Here is a 19,046-nt window from a genome sequence, read left to right as displayed (position 1 = left end):
ATTTCACTTGGCATGATGTCCTCAAGGTTCATCCAAGTTGTAGTGTATGATGGGATTTCTTTTTTCCTTTTTAGTTTGTAGAGACGAGGTCATGATATGTTGCCCAGGCTGACCTCGAACTCCTGGCCTCAAGCGATCCTCCTGCCTTAGCCTCACAAGTAGCTGAGACAACAGGTGCTTACCACCACACCTGGTGGATTTCATTCTTTTTAAGGGTTGGATAATATTCCATTGCATATATATACCACATTTTCCTTATCCATTCTTTCGTCAGTGGACACGTGGATTGTTTCCACCTTTTGGCTATCGTGAACAAGGCTGCAGTGAATGTGGGTGTGTGAATATCTCCTCAAGATCCTGTTGTCGATTCTTTTGGCTATATGACCAGAAATGGGATTGCTGTATCATATTGTAGTTCTAGTTTTAATTTTTTGGGGAACCTTCATACTATTTTCAATAGAGGTTGCACAGTTCCCACCAATAGTGCACAAGGGTTCTAATTTCTCTGCATCCTCACCAACACTTGTTATTTTCTGTTTTTCGGTGGTGGCCATCCTAACAAGTGTGAAATGATATTTCACTGTAGTTTTGGTTTGCATTTCCCTGATGATAGTGACGTTGAGCATCTTTTCATGTGCTTGTTGGCCATTTGTATATCTTCTTTGGAGAAATGTCTATTCAAGTCCTTTGCCCATATCTTAATATGGATTTTTTTTGCTTTTGAGTTGTAGGAATTCTTCATGTCTTTTGGATTAGCCCCTTATCAGATATATGGTTTGCAAATACATTCTTCCATTTCTTAAGTTGTCATTTCACTATTGATTGTTTCCTTTGCTGTGTACAAGTTTTAAAGTCTGACATAGTCCCATCTGTCTCTTTTTGCTTTTGTTGCCTGTGCATTTGGTGTTCTTAGAGATAAGGGTTCAAGTGCAAGTAGTTCATTCAGGAGGGCAAGGAGACTGACAGGGAAATGATGCAAAAGAAGACTGCAGAATGATCTTTCCCAGAGGTGGAGAGGCTGGGATATTTCTGCACCATTTCTAGTCGGTCATTGGCTGAGGGTTGTTCCTGGGCAATGTTAATTCCCTGGCACTTCTGATTTGCCAGGCGGGTAAGCAGAGCAGCCTTCCCTGTTTCCAGGAAAGCTTTTAGGCACAGAGATGCAGGTGCTGGCAGTTAGTAGCTATTTGGAGCACCTAAAATGATGGGGTTAGAATGAAGTGAGTGGAGTATCAACAGCGTCTGCCACACCCCAAATAATCACAGGTCATGGGTTCTAGTCCTGATTCTGCCACTAACAAGCTATTTGACTTTGGATAAGTCATGCAACCCTGTGCCTCAATTTCTTCAAAAGCAGGATGGGAGGATTAATAATTTAACCTCTCCAAGTAGAATATAAACTCCTTATGACCAGGCACTATGCTTTGGACACCGTTTACCAGGGTATATAGCATTAGTTCAGTTGCATACCTCATCTTGCTGCCTGTTCTCGAAATTGCTCTAATCAAGATCTTTAAAGACTTGGAACATGCAGAATGCTTGTCTTTTGAGAAGACATTTAATATTACCATCCATGTGGCTACTTCTACAGTGGGAACTCCTTTGATGGTCAACACAGCTCTGTAAGTAGATTGAGCAGATGCTACTTGAGTCCTATATGAAGAGGGAAACAGGGGCACAGAGCTTTGTATGCACTAGGTGCTTAGAAATGCTCAGCACAGCTAAGGACTGAAATGTTCCCTATATTTTTGACTGTATGGCAGGTGCTTGCACACGGATTCTCTGTGTACACGTAACTTTGAATAGACACATAGTTTGCAATGTCACCCACAGTCATTAGGTATGCAGAGATCCTCCTTGGAAGGGGCCATTAACTACCATTTATGGACTGGTCTAAATTCCAGGAAAGGTGCACCCAAGGATGACCTTGGGTTCAGGTGTCAGTAAATTATGCTGCAGGGCATTTTGTTCCATGCTCCACATCCTGGTCTGAAGGTGGGAGAATTGTCACAGAGGCAGTAGGCGTGTCCTTTCCCTGTTCATGGGCTTTCCATTCTTGGTTGTCTGCTTGCTTCCAAGAACTTTCTGAATTAGTCTCTGGATTTTTTCTGACTTCTCTAAAATGTATGGCTTAATTTCCATCAGAACTCACCTATGTTTAGAAATGATCTCCAAAAGTGACTCTTAGACTGTTAAACCTATGGAAAGTTATTTTGGGGGATGAGAAATGTCATGGTTACTGCTTAGGACTTGTGAACTCGGAGCCTGTTGAAATTATTCAAACATAGGGTCCCTCTCCGTGATCAAGTTCCCATTTGTACTAAGATTGTATCATAAGAACATGTGGTTTAAAAGTTTTCTCTTTTTTGACCTCTTTTCTTTCTCTTTCCCCACTCTCTCTCCAGCCTCCTTCTAAGAAGAGCATGAGTTAGCATCTCTGTCTACACACACACACGCACTCACACACATGTCCTCTCAACCTGATAAGAAAAAGATGAAGAAATTGAGGTCACAGCAAAATAGGGTGTTCGAATGAGATAAATCCAGGGCAAGCGCAGCTGGGATGCAAGTGCTGCTCCTAGGGTTTTAGGCAGATATTAGAGGTTGTTACAGATTTGGGTCTTAACTTCTAGTAGCCAAAGCAAAGAAACACTACCCACAGAACTCACAGTTTCATTAGAAAACTAAAATCCAATTACTTAGCAGAAGCTGAGTTTCCTATTAGCGAGGCCTGTGGGCTTTCACTAACGGCAGGGCGTCGTGCCATCCTTGGCCTGCTGCAATCCAGCTGAGCTCGGTCCGTGCTGTGGGCCGTGTCCTGTGCTCTGGTGTGTGGTCAGCGTGCGCTGACGTGTTGGGGTGGGGCAGGGTCGGGAGGTCTCTGGGGAGCTGAGGCGCCACATGAAGGGGAGTAGGTCCCCACGCTGTGCTTGGTGGTCCTGTGTAGCCCAGACTGAAAGAGGACTTGGAGGCCACCTCCCTGTCCAGGCCAGTTAGGACATCTGAGCAGACTTAGATGAGGCTTCCCTGGGCTCAGGGCCCGGGGAAGCACACGTGCTGTGCTGGGCCTGACACAGACCCCTTGGTCTTCCCCTGCCCTGTGAGGCCCCAAGCAGCTGTAGAGCTTCCCTGGCACTTGGGTGCCCAGAATGCAGGGTGGGTGGGCAGTGCCTGTCTCTCCCTGGTGTCCTGTGTCTGACTCTCCACTGAAAGGAGCAAAGTAGGTGTCAGCCCCCCAGGCAGATGCGATCTACCGCAGGGGGCAGCCGTTCTCTCAGAATCATCAACGTATTGGCAGCATTTGTTCAGAGATGCATCCGGAGCACATGAAGACATGCGATGGCCCATCTTTCCGGCCAGGGAGAATGACCTGGACCCCGGGTCTCTGGCAGTCACTCGTGGAGTGAACAGACAGGGGAGATCTTGGCCCTCTGAGTGTATATGTGAAATTTTGTCCCCCAAAGGCTAACGTGCCTCGGTTTCTCTCTAATGGGCGTCCTCCACCAGCAGTTTCTCCCTTGCTCTGATCATTTTCTTCGGGTCATTTCTGGTTTCCAGAAATAATGTCTTGAGATTGCAGCTCAGTTCCTGGCAACGCAGATAAGCACCTTTTTTCAGCACGGGCTTGGGGACCTTCCAGTGGCATGAATCGCAGGATGCCGCCGGTGGCTGTGACTTGTGATTACTGTGGCCTCTGGTAGCTTCGTCAGCAGCTGTGACAGAAACTCCTGACTGGCTGTGACTTCCGTGATTACTGTTGCTGGTAGCTTTCTGTTCTGCATGGATCAAGGTTGTTAAGAAACTTCTCGTTCAAAGAGATGCCTCAGACTCAAAGATAATTTCTCTGCAGGAGTGATCGGGCCCTAAGATAGGAAATGAGTTTATTGGGCGGCTGCTGAGTACTTCCTACTGCACAGCGCTGCCTGGGGTGTGGAGAGCTTTTTGTAGACTTCAGAGTGCTTTTTCTCGCTTAATTTCCACCGTGCCTCTGTGAGGGAGTCGATCAGTTAGAGCAGGTCTGTTTGCAGGTGACGTAAAATACTCCAGCGGACTGGATCTGTCGGGGGTTTACTGGCCCATTCCCGTAACCGACGTGTCGGGAGCTAGTCCGGACTCGGGTGAGGCTCGATGTGGGGCTCAAAGGGCACCATGAAGGCCAAGCAGGCGCTCCTCTTGTCCCTGCTCTGTCTTCCTGGCATGGGCCCCATCCCCGAGGTTCACACCGAAGGCTCTGGGCGGCTCGGGAAGCCTGGCAGTAATCCTCATGGGCGCCTGCGTCTCCCAGTGGGAGGGAGGGTCTCTCCTAGTAGTGTTCTCAGCGCAGGAGCACCGATCTCCATGCCACAGCCCCGGGAAAGGCTCCTTGGTGCCTCGGCTCTGATGAGCTTGTGTGTCCAGAGGCACGGGGGGCTCTGCCTGGCTCAGGGATGGCCCCTAGAGCTGGGGATGAGTTTACCCTCACTGAATGGCAAGGCTAAGAATGGAAGGGGAAACAGAGGGCTGTGTTCCTGCAAGGAGGGGATGTGGATGCAGGCCTGCAAAGGCGTCTGCTGACTATGGCCGGTGAGAACAGGCCTGAGCTTGCCCAGGGTCGTGTGACACGGGGGTGACACGCGTGGGGCGATTTTCCCTCTCCCCCATTACACGGTGAGGTCACTGGGGGCTGGGCCACAAGTTTTTTGCCATCTGTTTCTCCAAGGCCTAGCACAGTGCAGTGCCCTCCCGGAGTGCTTACTCAGCCTCCGCTGAGGTTGTGGAGTGCAGTTGGGAACGTGCCGGGGGTTAACGGAACTGGCGAGACTCAAGTGGGGGATTGAAACGGAGCCCAGGAAGCACGTGGGAACGGATCCCCAACGTCTTCGAAGAGCCGAGAGCCCAGGCTTGCTCAACAGCGGGGTGACGTGCTGCAGCACGAGGCGGGCGGCCTACTGGAAGGGGGGGAGCAGGATGTGAGCTGGGCCACCAAGATGCCGCCGGGAAGGCCCTGGAGGAGGTGGCGGCGACCCGGCCCAGCCCATGGGAGTGACACCCCGGGCAGGGCCCTGCAAGGCACGGCCTCCCCTGTTAACCCCACACAGGCCCCCATTCCCTGTTACTGTGAAGAAAGAAGTGACCATCTTACCATTTAGGGTACAAGATAGAAGAAATTGACAGCAGAGCAACATTTTTAGGACCTACAGGGTTTACTGTTCTTGGAGTTAAGTAGTGAAATGTGGGTGGAGATTTGGGTCCCATGCTTTGGACAGCGCAGGGGGCAGAGACTGACAGCAACAGCGAGGCTCGGGGAGGCTGGACGGTGGCAGCAGCCATGTGGACCCCATAGGTTTCCCACGGGCATGATGTGGGTGTCACAGGAGAGACCCCCCACACGTAGTCTGCCAGGTAGTAGGTGTCCAAGGAATGGGGACTCCCTCAGTGAGCCTTGCGTCCTGGCCCCGGCACGGCCACTACAGCCTTCTTGCTTGCAGGGTGTGGTTTGCTTCCCTGTTTTAGCAATGGAACGGGGGCCCCTGGGTCCCTAAACCATCACTGGGGGTCACTCCTCTGCATGGCTGCTTGTCAGGGCTCGAAGCTGGCATTTGCTCTTCCCAGTCTGGGGTTCCCTGCAGGAGACCAAAGCAGAAACCCTTGCAGCCGGCTCTGCTCCGTAGGTGAAGTGCCTGCACCTTGGTGAAGTGAGAAACCTCCCGGCCTCTCAGCTCTGGTGGACGTCCCCTGGGGACCCATTGGCAGTACCAGCAGGGGGCATCTCTAGGTCTTTCCAATGCACCGTGTTGACCCTGGCTGACCTCTACTGAGCTCAGCTCCACTTAGGGCCACGCACACAGAATAGGCCCAATGTCACTTCCTGGCTGTGTGGCCAATGCCACGTGGGATGACTCTCCAGCCTCAACCTCCGGCATCCAGTCATACGGCCCCGGGTGTTCCCTTCTCCTGCCCTTAAAGAATTCCAAATGAGTTTTCAGGTGACTTACCCTCTGCAGATTAGGACAATAAAGGTCATTTTAAACTAGAATTCTTTCAGAGCTAAAAGAATATTAGTCACCTTTGAGTTCAAACTGGTTATTTCCTAGCTGAGCCCTTAGAGGTGAGTCACAGCCTGGCAGGTAAGTGTGCTTTTTGTTTGTGTACTGACTCCTGTGACTTAGGCCTGGAGGCAATTTCAAATAGGAACACCTAAAATAGAACAATGTAAATAAAGAACAAAGATTTAGGTTTAAGGAAAATAAGAATAAGCAACATGCGTTGAGCCTGGAGAGAAGGAAGGAAGAGCATGGTCGTAGGGCCTGCCTTGTTGCTTCCAGTTGAGCCTGACATTTGACTCTGAGCTCCCTGGTGGCCAATGAGGAGAAGGAGGCAGTTGCACTTTTCTGTTCAGAAAGGAAATCTAGGGGTTGTGCATGTATCTTAAACCCATGATCTTCTTTAATCTTCATAATCCAACAAAGTAGGTTTCATTACATCCAGTTTATAAATGAAATGGCGTCTTAGAGAGTGCACAGGACCTTGGGGCGTGCACAGGACCTTGGGGCGTATATAGCTGTTAAGTAACAGGAAGAAGACACGGACCCAGTTCCGTCTGGTTCTGTGTCCTGCGCTCTTGACTACAGGCTCCACATCTCTAAAGTGAAGGGGCAAGCAGATAGCACTATTGGCTCTATTTTATTCTCTTAAAAGATTCAAATCGACCCTCTGGCACCAAGGAATGCTCCTCTGGGCTGGACTTTCAGAGGGTACTGCCAGAGCAAACCCAGGCCTAAGCACAGTGCCGGCGCACCGCAGCTCTTAGCGACCCCATGGCCACAGATAAATCAGTGGTGCTGTGTGCACAGAGAAAGGCCAGCGAGACCCCCTTCCTCTTCCCTCCGTCTGGGCTCCCCAGTTCCTGTTCTGCATCTTCACAGGGCCCTTCTACGGCAAACACCCCTGCTTTTCATAATCACAATTTTCCAGAAAAGATTTTGATTTGGGGGAGGGGTGGGTAGTGCCATTACGGGCTGCCCTTTGGGCAAGGAACAAATGCATTTGGATGAAAACTGGCTTGCTCGTGAATGAACTACTAAAAGTAAACCCAAAGCAGCATCTAGACCTTCTCCCACCGTTGCTTCGCTGTGTGGTACGAAGAGCTTGCCTTTTCTTTGAGCAGGAGGAAGGCTTGGTCTAGCAAAGATGAGGTTCTGGGCCAGGGTGTCCCAACGGGAATGCCCACGGCTTTTGGAGTGCAGAGGGGCTGTGGGGACAGCGTGGGTCAGAGGAGAGCGCAGCCGGGGCAAAAGCCTTGTACTCTGCGGTGGCTGGATGGGAGGGGTCCTCCAGCCAGGCCACGGAGTTTCGGGCCTTGCTCTGCGACCAGCCCCTGGAGGGGGAAGCTGCCGGCTGAGCGTCCTTTGCTCCCTGCCACTGCCCGGGCTCGTCCGCAGGGGCCGGGGCCTTGCCACCCATCTGCTGTTCCCTCTCTCCACGTCCTCCTCTTTTGCTTTGAGGCATGGTCCTCAAGCCATTAGATCAGGCCCCGCCTGGCCCAGGGAAGTTGCTCACCGCCACCTGCTGTGAAGGTGAGTGGGCGGACGCACAGAGCCTAGGGGGAGAACGGATGGGAACACGCCCGCATCATTCTCATCGAGAGTAGCCAAGCCACCGCCCGGCAGTGTGCACAACGCGAAGAGCACACGGGGAAAGACGGCCCGCGAAGGGGGCTCTTAGCCGCGCTAATGTCCCGTCAGTGGCGTTATCAGCACGGCAGATGGTAGACGGCCAGCGGAGCCGGAGGAAACCGGGCATCCTTCATACTCACCTAAGGCGGCGTCTGGGGCGGTTTTATTATCTATAGAGTCACGGAAACAAGCTCCACTGCACCGAGGTGTGTTGCTGCTTAATTCCTTTCTCCTCCTCAGTGCGGCGTCGGTAGACCCTGCATGGTTATTACGGGCAGATTTGTTTGACTTCAGGTATAAATATATTTCTGGAGTAACTAGCTTTTGGCAGCTCAACCTGAAAATTAATTTAAAGCACTAAAGAGAGGTGCGGGGAAGGAGCAGCTCCGTTCAGACGCAGCGCAGGCGTGCTGCATTCCCGCAGACGCTCCTGTGTGGACGCCGCGGGCGGTGCGATCACAGCAGGCCCCAGGACCGCCTCCACCCGGCGGGCTCCGCACACGACAGCCAGCCACACCGGCATTTGATAGGTCGAGTTGGGGCGTTTGCTTGACTTTGTTGGAAGGATTTTGCTTTATGGAAGCATCCCTTTCAACTTTGCTGAAAAGAGTGGGAAAGACAGCACAGAAAGTAAAGGTCCGGCGTGAAGAACTCTTGAACTTTAAGAGAACTGATGAAGGAAGATAATTTTTGGAAATAGTGGCCAGGTCTGTCCCATGGTGCTATTGAACTTGCTTTGGGATCCCTTATTAAACAATTAATTTTTGAAAATGGCTAGTTTATAATATTAAAAATGTAATACGTAGGCCGGGCGTGGTGGCTCACGCCTGTAATCCTAGCTCTCTGGGAGGCCGAGGCGGGCGGATTGCTCGAGGTCAGGAGTTCGAAACCAGCCTGAGCAAGAGTGAGACACCGTCTCTACTATAAATAGAAAGAAATTAATTGGCCAACTAATATATATAGAAAAAAATTAGCCGGGCATGGTGGTGCATGCCTGTAGTCCCAGCTACTCAGGAGGCTGAGGCAGCAGGATTGCTTGAGCCCAGGAGTTTGAGGTTGCTGTGAGCTAGGCTGACACCATGACGTTCACTCTAGCCTGGGCAACAAAGCGAGCCTGTGTCTCAAAAAAAAAAAAAAAATATTCATAGTTAGATTCAAATTGTCCAGAAGGGCATAGGTGAAAGGTGTAAAATCTCCCTCTCTAGCCCCCACCTCCTCCAGTTACTACAATCAATCGCTTGCTGTTCATCTGACCAGAATTTCCTATGCAAATGAAAGGATATAGATCACAGCATTTAACAAATCACAGATTGGCTCATGCTGTATGGATCATTCCGCAACTTGCTTTCTCGCTTCATATGCTGTCTTGGAGACCTTCCTACATCCATGTAAATACCGGCATTGTTCTCTGAAATAGCCACACACTGTTTCACTGCATGGGGGCATCGTCATTTTTCTAACTTATTCCCTGATAAAGAACACGCGTGCTGTTTCTTGGCTTTTGCTGCGAGCAACACCCTCATTCAGCTGTCCTTGCACACATCTGCAAGCCTAGCTAACAGGTAAGTTCATTCTACTTGCTAATCAGAAATGAGAATGCCCGACCTTCTCTGCACCTTTCTCATGTCTGCCAACATCACAGAAGAAAATACTTTTTCATTTATTCAGTTACCCAAAGATATTGTTTGAGCACCTACTATATGCTAAGCATTGGTAGTAGGTCCTGGGAATACAACAAAGAGAAAAAGTAAGTTTTCCATTGGGAAAGAGTTTTCTCAGTGGAGCTTATGACCTGGATAGGGAGAAAAACAGTAATTAAGTAATCACTAAAATAAACATAAATTACAACTTTTATGAGTGCCATAACTACCTGGTAGTTAGGAGAACATACAAAATGGAGAGCTGATCTAATGAGGGGTGTGCCGGGGCATCAGGGCTCCAGAAAGGAACAGTGGAGCCCTAATCTGAAGAATGAGTAGGGGAAGGAGGAAGGAGGCAGAGAGGGAAAGAACATGGCAGGGAGAAGGTCCTGAGCGAAGACCCAGGTGGGAGACGTGAGGAAGGATAAGTGGGTTCAGGGCCCATACAGCACACACTAAGGGTTTAGAAGCTTTCCTAAGAGCAGTGGGGAACATTTGAAGAGGTTTAAATAGGGGAGAGACATAATCAAATTAGTGTTTTGAAAATGTCGCTGTGTTTGTTTTGGGAGGGAGACAAAAGAGGCATATAATTCATGTTGCTGTAATTTGCATTTATCAATTTTGAGTGAGGGTGACCATATGTCCTTATGTGATGGTCAGTTGCATTTCACTTTCTTTGAATTGTCTGTTAATGGCCTTGACAATTATTTCCTATTGGGTTCATCTTCTCTGCTTATTGATTTACAAAAGCACTTTGCATATGAAAGAAATTAACTTTTCATTGGCCAAGAGTTATAAGTATGTTTCCTATTTTGTTTTTCGGCTATATTTAGCTACCTTTTAACATTTATATGATTGTATGTATCAATATTTCCTTTATGGCTTCTTGATTTTATGTCATGATTATAAAAGCCGTGTCTTCTCTGGGACTGTAAATGTATTTCCTCATTTTTCTAGTCATCATGGTTTTATTTCTTACATTCTGATTGATTTACCTGGGATTTGTTTTTGGCCGGAATTGAGGTAGATATCCAGGTGTATTTACCTATGTTTTCTAATTACTGGCTAGTTGTACAATTACCAGCTCATAAATGCATTTCATTTTCATGCCAATTTGAAATGCTATCTCTATCACCTACTAAATTTCCATTGTAGAGTATACATTTAGATGTTACTTTATTCTTTGTTCTGTTTCATTGTATTTATTTTTGTCTATTCCTGAATAAGTTAGTACTTAAAGTACTGAAAAGAAATCATAGTTACTTTGGAATATATTGTAACATCCCACTTTGGAATATATTTTAACATCATTTAACAAATGAGGGTACACCCTCATTTGGGTTGCTGCCCAAACCACGGAAGGATCACACATATTGCCAAACACTAAGAAAGAAACTGGCCCTGCCCCTGAGCAAATGCCTTAAACCCTCACATAGACTCCATGACCTGACCCCCTTGCTGCGGAAACACCTGAGTGGGGCATTTCTTCTCACTGTCCACTGCAGGGATGCTCAAGCCCTGTGTCTGTAAGTTCTCCCAATAAATGCTTTGCACCAGACACCCTGGTGTTTAGTGCTTCTTTCTTTAGATCCCAACCAGCTCCATTTGGGGACAGTTTGGAGCAGTCCTTTGCAGAAACTCCCATGCCACTGCTCTGGGGGTGGCTTCAGTTGCAGGTTTGGCCAGACCCTGCACATACCCTGGGGAATGGTGAATGCCAGTGCTTTTTGGCTCCCTTTTACCTAAAAATAGGACAAACAGATAATGCAGGCAGCAACAGTTTCAACTGTGGGATAAAGTAGGGGAATGGGTGGGCTGGACCTCTCTCCCCACCTCCTATGCAGGTGCTGAGCTAGTGTAGGGCAGCGAGGTGCAGAGTACCCATTTTCAAGTCTCCCTTAACAGAAATAGTGTGGACTTGATAGTCAGGGACACCAGGGTTCAAGTTTGTATTCACTTGCTCTGTGACCTCTTAGAGCTGCAGTTCCTTCTTCAGATAGTGGAGATAAGGATGCCTGCTTCGAAGAGTTGTTCTGGGAAAAAGAAATAATATCTGTATGACACCTGGCACAATGTAGCTGCTAAACAGTAACCATTGTTATTAAGTATATTACACATTTGTTTCATAAAAACTCTATTGTTCTTGTAGTATCTAATGGCTTCTGTAACTTCTGAATGTCGATTTAAGTGCAGACCCCAGACCGGAGCTCTCAGGACCCCTGTGGTCGTTGCCATGTCACTTGTTGGCAGTATCGAATAAAAAGATGGGGGGACACATTCTAAAATAGGAAAGCAAGTAGTGAGATAGGTTCATAATGTCAGATTTTCACCCTGTGTGTTCTCCCGGGTCCCATCCCTGCCCCTGGGCAGAACAGCGCCCAGGCCAGCCTGCCCGCTATCTTTTGTGGGATGGGTGCAGAAGGCTGAATTAGCATGCAGAGTCACTTCAGCCTGTATTTCTGGAATGAACTTTTAACCACTTCCTCATTTCACAAGTTTAATTAGCTAAAACCGAGCCAGTGGTCTGGTGTAGATGAAAATGCTTTGAGAATAAAAATATCAGTTACTCTGAAAGCTTTCACGAAAGGAAATGAAGTGAACTAACAAAATAAAACCCAAAGCTTACCTTCCTGCCCTCATCTCTCCTCAGGAAAAAAAAAAAAAAAAAAGAACAAATAATCAAACCTGGGTCAAAAACAAAAGAAATTCTCTCAAGTGATGGAGATTTCCAGGCAGTTTGTGAAGAGAAGTGTGTTCTCTAAAAAGCCACTAATACTTTCAAATACCAAGCCTCAAGCAGCCTCTAATCACCGTGGTATATTTCATTAACAGAGGGTCACAAAGCATTCTGGTCAAGAGTAGATAATGCAGTCTTGACAGGAATGTGGAAATTCAGAGAGCAGGCTTTAGTCAGCGTTGCGCTGGGGTTTGAAAGGCTATGGCCCTTCGTTAGGTGATAAATACCAAGCGACGAGGATTCGTGATGGATGAACTTGGAAAGTGCAGAGGGTTAGAGGGACAGCGTGTGATGTGTCCTGGGCCCAGCGCGGGGACACGGGGTGGCCGTGCTCTGAGCTGCTGGGTGGAGACCAGCAGCCAGGCCTTCCCCCTGCCCCACAGCCCCCCACAGGGGCTCACGGCTGCAGTGAGGGAGGCGTGGACCCTCTGACCTTTCAGCGGGTGTGGGGGCTGGGGCTGTGACACCCTGGCATTCTAGTTTTCAGCCGTTTAGCCATATCTCCTCATCCGTCAGCGCCTCCCTCCGGTTCCCTCGCTGACACTCCGGCCTGCACCCCTGAGCACAGGGCACAGGGCTCCTGTGTCGCCCTCGCCTGGGCCCTGCCTACCTTTCCAGCTTCACGTCCCTGCGTCACCATCACCGCAGCACATGCTGCCCCTGGCTAACGCTGGCTTGTTCTTCAGAACGGAACTAAAGCATCGTTTTCTTCAGGAAGTCTCGTTGGTGCTTCTCCCTGGCTGGGTACCTCGAGGCTGGGCTAGAGACCTGCTCTGTGCCCCAGGTGGCCACCTGGGCAATCACGTAACAGGGTGCCTCGACTGTCAGCTGGTTTGGCCACATGTCCCCTCTGGGGTGTGAGCACCTGGCTTCCCAGCTCCGTATTGCTGTGCCTGGCGTGGCGGTGGCAGCGGGAGGAGCTGGCCGCGGGCTGGGCTTCCCAGGAAGCGGCAGGTTTGGGAGCCACACCTGTGGGCAGGAGGGGACACAGCGGAGGGCACAGGAGATGAGCTGCCACGTCGCAGGCCCTACGCGGGGGGGGGGGGGGGGGCACAGCCCCGTGCCAGTGGGAGCGGAACGGCCCTTCGGGCTTGGCCTGGCTCAGGCAGAGGAGCTAAGACCTTTATGCCCTGTCGGCCGTCGCTGGATGTGGCCGCCCGAGAAGGCTGTGGCCCTGGCTGAGGGCTCTCGGCAGCTGAGGCGAGCCCTGGCGGGCGGAGCACTGCGGCTCTGCTGCCAGCAGCCCAGCAGTGGGGCCGGGGCCAGCACACCAGGCCACCTCTGTCCTCCCCAGACCCCGTCCTCACGCTCTCATTGTAATTCAGCATGTACCTGAGCACCCACCATGGGGCAGGTGCTGCTCTGGGCTCTGGGACAGAGTGCTGTCCTGGAACTGTGTTCTTGTGGGGAGACCGACAGTAAACACATGGATAGATCAACAGCACAGTTCCACTGCCTCAGGGCTCTGCAGAAAATAAAGAGAGTAATGTGACAATGCCAGGGGACAGGAACAGGGAGGGGACCATTTTGGACAAGGCATTTCAGGAGTCATTCATGAGGAAGTGCCCTTTGAACTGAAAGTTAGGGTGAGATGGGGTCAGCCACTGCATTTCTGGCAGAGGCAGGAGCAAGTACAAAGGCCCTGAGGCAGGATGCAGCTTGGCCGTGAGAGAGCAGTGAGGGATGGGAGGACAGAAGTGAGGTCGGAGAGGAAGGCGGGGACCAGGTCTTTGATTTGAAAAGCAAAGTAGAGCTTTGATTGTACTGTAGGCACTTTGGGAAATTCTGAAAGCATTAGGGCAGGGAGTGTGACTTTATCTGATTTGCACCTGAATAGATCCTCCTTCCTGCTGTGAGAGTGGGCAGTGGAGGGGAGACTGGGAGCTGGGAGACCAGTTAGGAGGCAGCAGCAACCCTAGGCAAGAGGTGACTGGGGTCGGCCAGGGGAGGCAGAGCCAGGGGACAGAGGGGGATCTCAGGGGGTCTAGGGTGGACTGGCTGATCACCGGAGGTGTCACATGCAGGGACGGGGGCCAGAGCTCCTAGGGATTGGTTTGTACTCCCCAGCGTTCCCCGGCGCCACTTCCTAAAATGATGGGGAATCCGTGGGTCTGTTTCTCTTTTTCTCCCTCACTCGTTCCCCACGGGATGGCCCTTTCCTTGCAGTTAGAGTCTGTCACTGAGAAGACAGGTAAACCAAGTCACACTCATGTTACAAATGACTGGAAAGTGATTTATCCAGAACATAATCTACAATGGTGGAAACTTAGTCAAATGCTGGGGTCCTCAGAGCAGAGAATGTGGAAATGTGGCCGCCAGCTACACCCGCACGCACACAGGCCTTTTTTTAAGGGTTTTTTTTTTTTTTTGTACGGTGGGGATAGGGGAGGAAGACAGTGGTTATCTCAGCTTTTTTTTTTTTTTTTTTTTTTTACTAAACAAAAGTTTGTGTTTTCATTACATTTATCTACTGTCCTGTGTGGAAATACAACTAAATCAGATAAATGCCAAAGAAATAGGAACCTAAAGTCAATTTCAAGGACATTTCTTTTTTTTTTTTTGAGACAGAGTCTCGCTTTGTTGCCTAGGCTAGAGTGAGTGCCGTGGCGTCAGCCTAGCTCACAGCAACCTCAAACTCCTGGGCTCGAGCGATCCTCCTGCCTCAGCCTCCCGAGTAGCTGGGACTACAGGCACTCGCCACCATGCCCGGCTGATTTATATATATATATATATATATATATATATTAGTTGGCCAATTAATTTCTTTCTATTTTTATGGTAGAGACGGGGTCTCGCTCAGGCTGGTTTTGAACTCCTGACCTTGAGCAATCCGCCCGCCTCGGCCTCCCAGAGAGCTAGGATTACAGGCGTGAGCCACCGCGCCCGGCCTCAAGGACATTTCTTAATGGGTCAGCTGCAAAAAGGAAGGACGACCAAGGCAGGCAGGACTGGCACTTCACGGCCTCCCCAGTGGCTGGGGGATGGTGATTCTACTTTCCAGCTCTGCAGTCTGGGGCAGATCTCCGCCGAAAACTGAGCTGAGAAACTCACGGGGGCAGCGCAGGAGACTGGCCCTCTGTGGAGCTGGTGGGTGTCACTACCAAGGGGCAGCGACGGGTCTGCGCCCTGCCCCCCAGCGGCCAGATGGGCCGCCCGACAGGGTGGGTGGGAGATGCAGGAGGGAGGCCTGTCCTCTAGAACCCCCTGAGGCTGGGACTGGGCCCGGAGCATGTGTGGAGGGGCCGTGGGCATCACTGCAGCCACGAAGCTGGGGAACTGCACCCGGGCAGTGGTAACACAGGACAGGGTGCCATTGGCAGTGGCCAGCACGGTGCAGGACAAAGTGGGCAGGTGCAGGCAGGCTGGAGAGCTGGCTGAGCCGAGGAGGGGGTGGGGCAGCTGGCCGTCCTCAGGGCCCTGTGAGGGACTGGAGGGAGGGGTCTGCAAGGAAACCACGGGCAGGACACCAAAGCAGAAAGGAGGGAGGCCGAGTGCCTGTCAGCTGAGGGAGGCCGAGGCCATGCTCTGCTGGACGGAGGTGGCCTTTAGACCTGAGAGGCCCCATCAGGATCTGCTGGTAGCACCCATGTGAGTGGGCTCCAGAAGGGGTTGATGACCGTCTGTGGTGGGCCAGTCACTGTGCTCCCCCTGGCCAGGAGGCAGTGCTGAGCCCACCGGTGGTGGCGTGAGGTTTGGGTGGAGCCTTCATTCTGTCCCACTGCCACGGCGTCCCGAGACTGGGCCAGCCTATGACCAGCATAAGCCCGCGTCTGTCCTGCAGTGGAACTACGACCTTCTCTAACAGCTGCAAGGGGCGTTTACTGGCAGTGGCCAGAGCCTGGAGTCTGGAGCCAGGCTGGGAGGTTCCCAGCCCACTGACTGTCACACGCTGTGTGAACTCGGGCAAGACATAGAACCTCACGGAGCCTCCACTGCCTCACTGGAAACAGAGGGTAATAACTGCACTTTCCTTGACGGGTTGTTAGAGGGATTAACTGAGTCGATGTTTGCAAAGCACTTAGAACAATTGCTGGTACCTAGTAAACACTCAATAAATGTTATTTCTTATAATCTGTCATGTTTTCTGAGTGCTGGGAGATACCTATGTAGAGAATTATTTAAGCTCCCATTATCCCTGAGGGTGATATTATCCCATTTCACACTGAGTTTGCAATTATGTAACCTCTGGAGGTCAGGCACAGTTACCCAGAGCATCTGCTGGAAGGGTGTGTGGGAAACCTGGCTGGCGTTATTTGGAATTCCTAAGGATCGTGCTTTCAGGACCTAGTATTAGGCTCAGCAAGCGTCTTTGGTGCCTCTTACTGGAGCAGGTGCCAACCCCAGTGGCGACCCGTCAGTGCCTTCAGGTGCGGGCAGGTGGGCCACCTGCTGCTGGTAGCAAGGGAGTCTAAGGGGCTGCAGGGAACAGCTGGGACTGGAGGCAAAGGCAGACCCTGGCAGAGGTGGGGGGACATGGGCTCAAGCCAACTCAGAAAAATGAGACCGTTGTTTTTCCATCAAAGGAGCTTTTAATTAACAGCACTGCGGCAGCACAGAGGATTGGGGGTGTGCTAAGTTTGTCCTGCAAAGGATAAATGGCAGAGCTCGGCTGGCTGCCAGGGTCCGCCATGTGCTCCTTTCCAGGTCGCGGAGCCTTGGCAGGTGCACACAGGCTCGGCGCGGTGCGATCTCTGGCTGCTAACCAGGCTGTGCGGCTGCAGCACGGGAGGTTTTAGTTAAAGAGTAACTGGCAAGAAAGAGGAGGACTCAGCTCATAAACTTTTATTTAAGGGAGATTGAAGACTGCTCAGATGACTGTTTCGTAGCCCAGAAATCTGCATGTACCTGTCAGAATGGTGCTGGAAATTAGGTTCCTGCCACATTACTAGTTATGGAGTGTCCACCGTGTCCTGCGTTATGCTAGGCGCTTCGTAGGCACTGCCTCTGGTCCTCACCTTGATTGGCAAGGTGGGTGGCACACGGTGGTGAGCTCCTGGGGTGAATGTCATCGTCAGAACTTGCACTTGCATGGGCCCTAGCAGCTTCCAAAACTCCTCATCACACTCCTCTCTCTCATTTTGATCAAACTTGGTTCATATGGGACTGAAATGTCCCTTTAAAGACATTTCTGAACATGAGGAGAGCTGACCCTAACTGCAGCACAGGTGGGTCTTCTTTAATACGTGACACTGATGTATAAAGTGTAACTGACATTCACAAACTGGGTGATGGGCAGCCTACCTTGCAAAATACCCATAGCCTTTTCCTTTTGCTGGGACACCCCCTCATCCAGTAAGACATGGATTTGATGAAGAGTTTCTGTCTGAGGTAGACTCAAACAATCCAGTCAACCTTCCACGTTCTCGGTCTTCTGCTGCCACTGACTGTCCCCATGAATCCCTGAAACATCCATCCAATTCTTTAACACTCTGGTTGACAACCCACCTCCTCTGAGAAACCTTGGCTTCATCTTCCCAGACCACTGAGCTGAGGTTGCCAGATAAAATACAGGACATCCAGGTGTATTTCAATTTCAGATGAATAATACATTTTTGTAAGTATAGGTGCATCACAAATATATGGCCCAGGTAATGTTTGGGGCACATTTACACTAAAAAAAATTGTTAAGTGTTTATCTGAAATTCAAACGTAACCAGGCATGCCATATTTTGATTTGCTAAATCCAGCAACCCCACAGTGGGTTCTTTCTCCTCTACTTCTTGCAGCATTTTATTGTTTGAATCACTCAGTTGTGCATTGGGTTATCATGTTTGTCTTCTCTCCTTTGCAAGGTTGTCAGCACTCAGAGACTGGGGACCTGGCTCCGCATGGGACCACACACAATGCCTGTACACGTACATGCTCAAAATTATATTTCAGGAGTAAATTAGTCATCTATTAGGATTAGGATTATTGCATCAGCTAGACTGGGGGCTTTCTGAGCATACCTCTGCGTCCCAAGACTGTTGAGGTTTGGGCTGGGCACAGAGCAGAGCTCAGAAGATGCTGTTCACTTGTCCGGTCTTTTCTGGAACACGTGGCATATGCAGTATGAGTTCTTAACATGTTGACCTTTCTGAGTGTTTTTGGACCACTGGCTTTGCCCACACACCCAAAACAAAGTAAAACAAAGAAAAACAAAGCAAAGCCAAATTAAACTGAACTGAATGGAACTAAACCAAACCAAACTAAACTAAGCAACTGGAGGTATATAGCCTTGGTGGGACAAATATTTTGGGGTTTTGACAGGCACCTGCCATGTGCTGAGGGCAGAGTGGCCCAGAGAGCTTGGGTTTGGCCTGCTCTCTCCTCTCTGAGTCCAGCCCTGTGTCAAATGGACAAGCACAACCACACCGTGCTGTTTTCAGAGTTAGGGAAGGCTTATTTATTTAACATTTTTCCAATTCAGAACTGATCATGATCCCCAGAAAGGCAAGACCGCAGCTTACTTTTGTATTCTCTTGAACAAAACACTCACCAAACAAGATAAGAATATAAACAGCATTACAGAGGTGTGCTTAACCTACTTAAAAGAACAAATTGCCTTTGCTTTCAATCAAACGGATGCTGCTAATGGGAGATGTGTTTTTACTCATTAAAGGTGGACCAGCAGGGGTCTGTTTGATAAGACAGACTGAGCAGTGAGGGCAGGAGGTAACCTGGGCTCGTGGGAGCAATTAAGTACACTTTTACCCAGTCGGCACTCAGGCACTTTCTCCCCTCCCCTGAAGAGTGTAGAGTCTCAGAACTTGTGTGGGAGAAGCTGGGCGTTCATCCATTCCAACCTTTGCCCTAGACGGGGCCATGCAACGTGGTCACCGCCCTGCAGGTGCCAGCTCCAAGATGGGACAGGTCTCCTCATGAGATGTGCCGTCTCTCCAGGCACAATACCCATCCTGGCGCCCTTTGCCCATGTGCCACACGCAGCAAGTCTGTTCTCTCTGGCATAAGTCAGCCCCTCGCAGATCTGCAGGCAGCTCTCAGTGGCCATCTGAGCCTTTCAGATGTACTGTA

Source organism: Microcebus murinus, chromosome 8 (assembly GCF_040939455.1).
Source record: "Microcebus murinus isolate Inina chromosome 8, M.murinus_Inina_mat1.0, whole genome shotgun sequence".
In the NCBI taxonomy this organism is placed as follows: Eukaryota; Metazoa; Chordata; class Mammalia; order Primates; family Cheirogaleidae; genus Microcebus; species Microcebus murinus.
Note: the sequence above shows the minus strand (reverse complement) of the source record.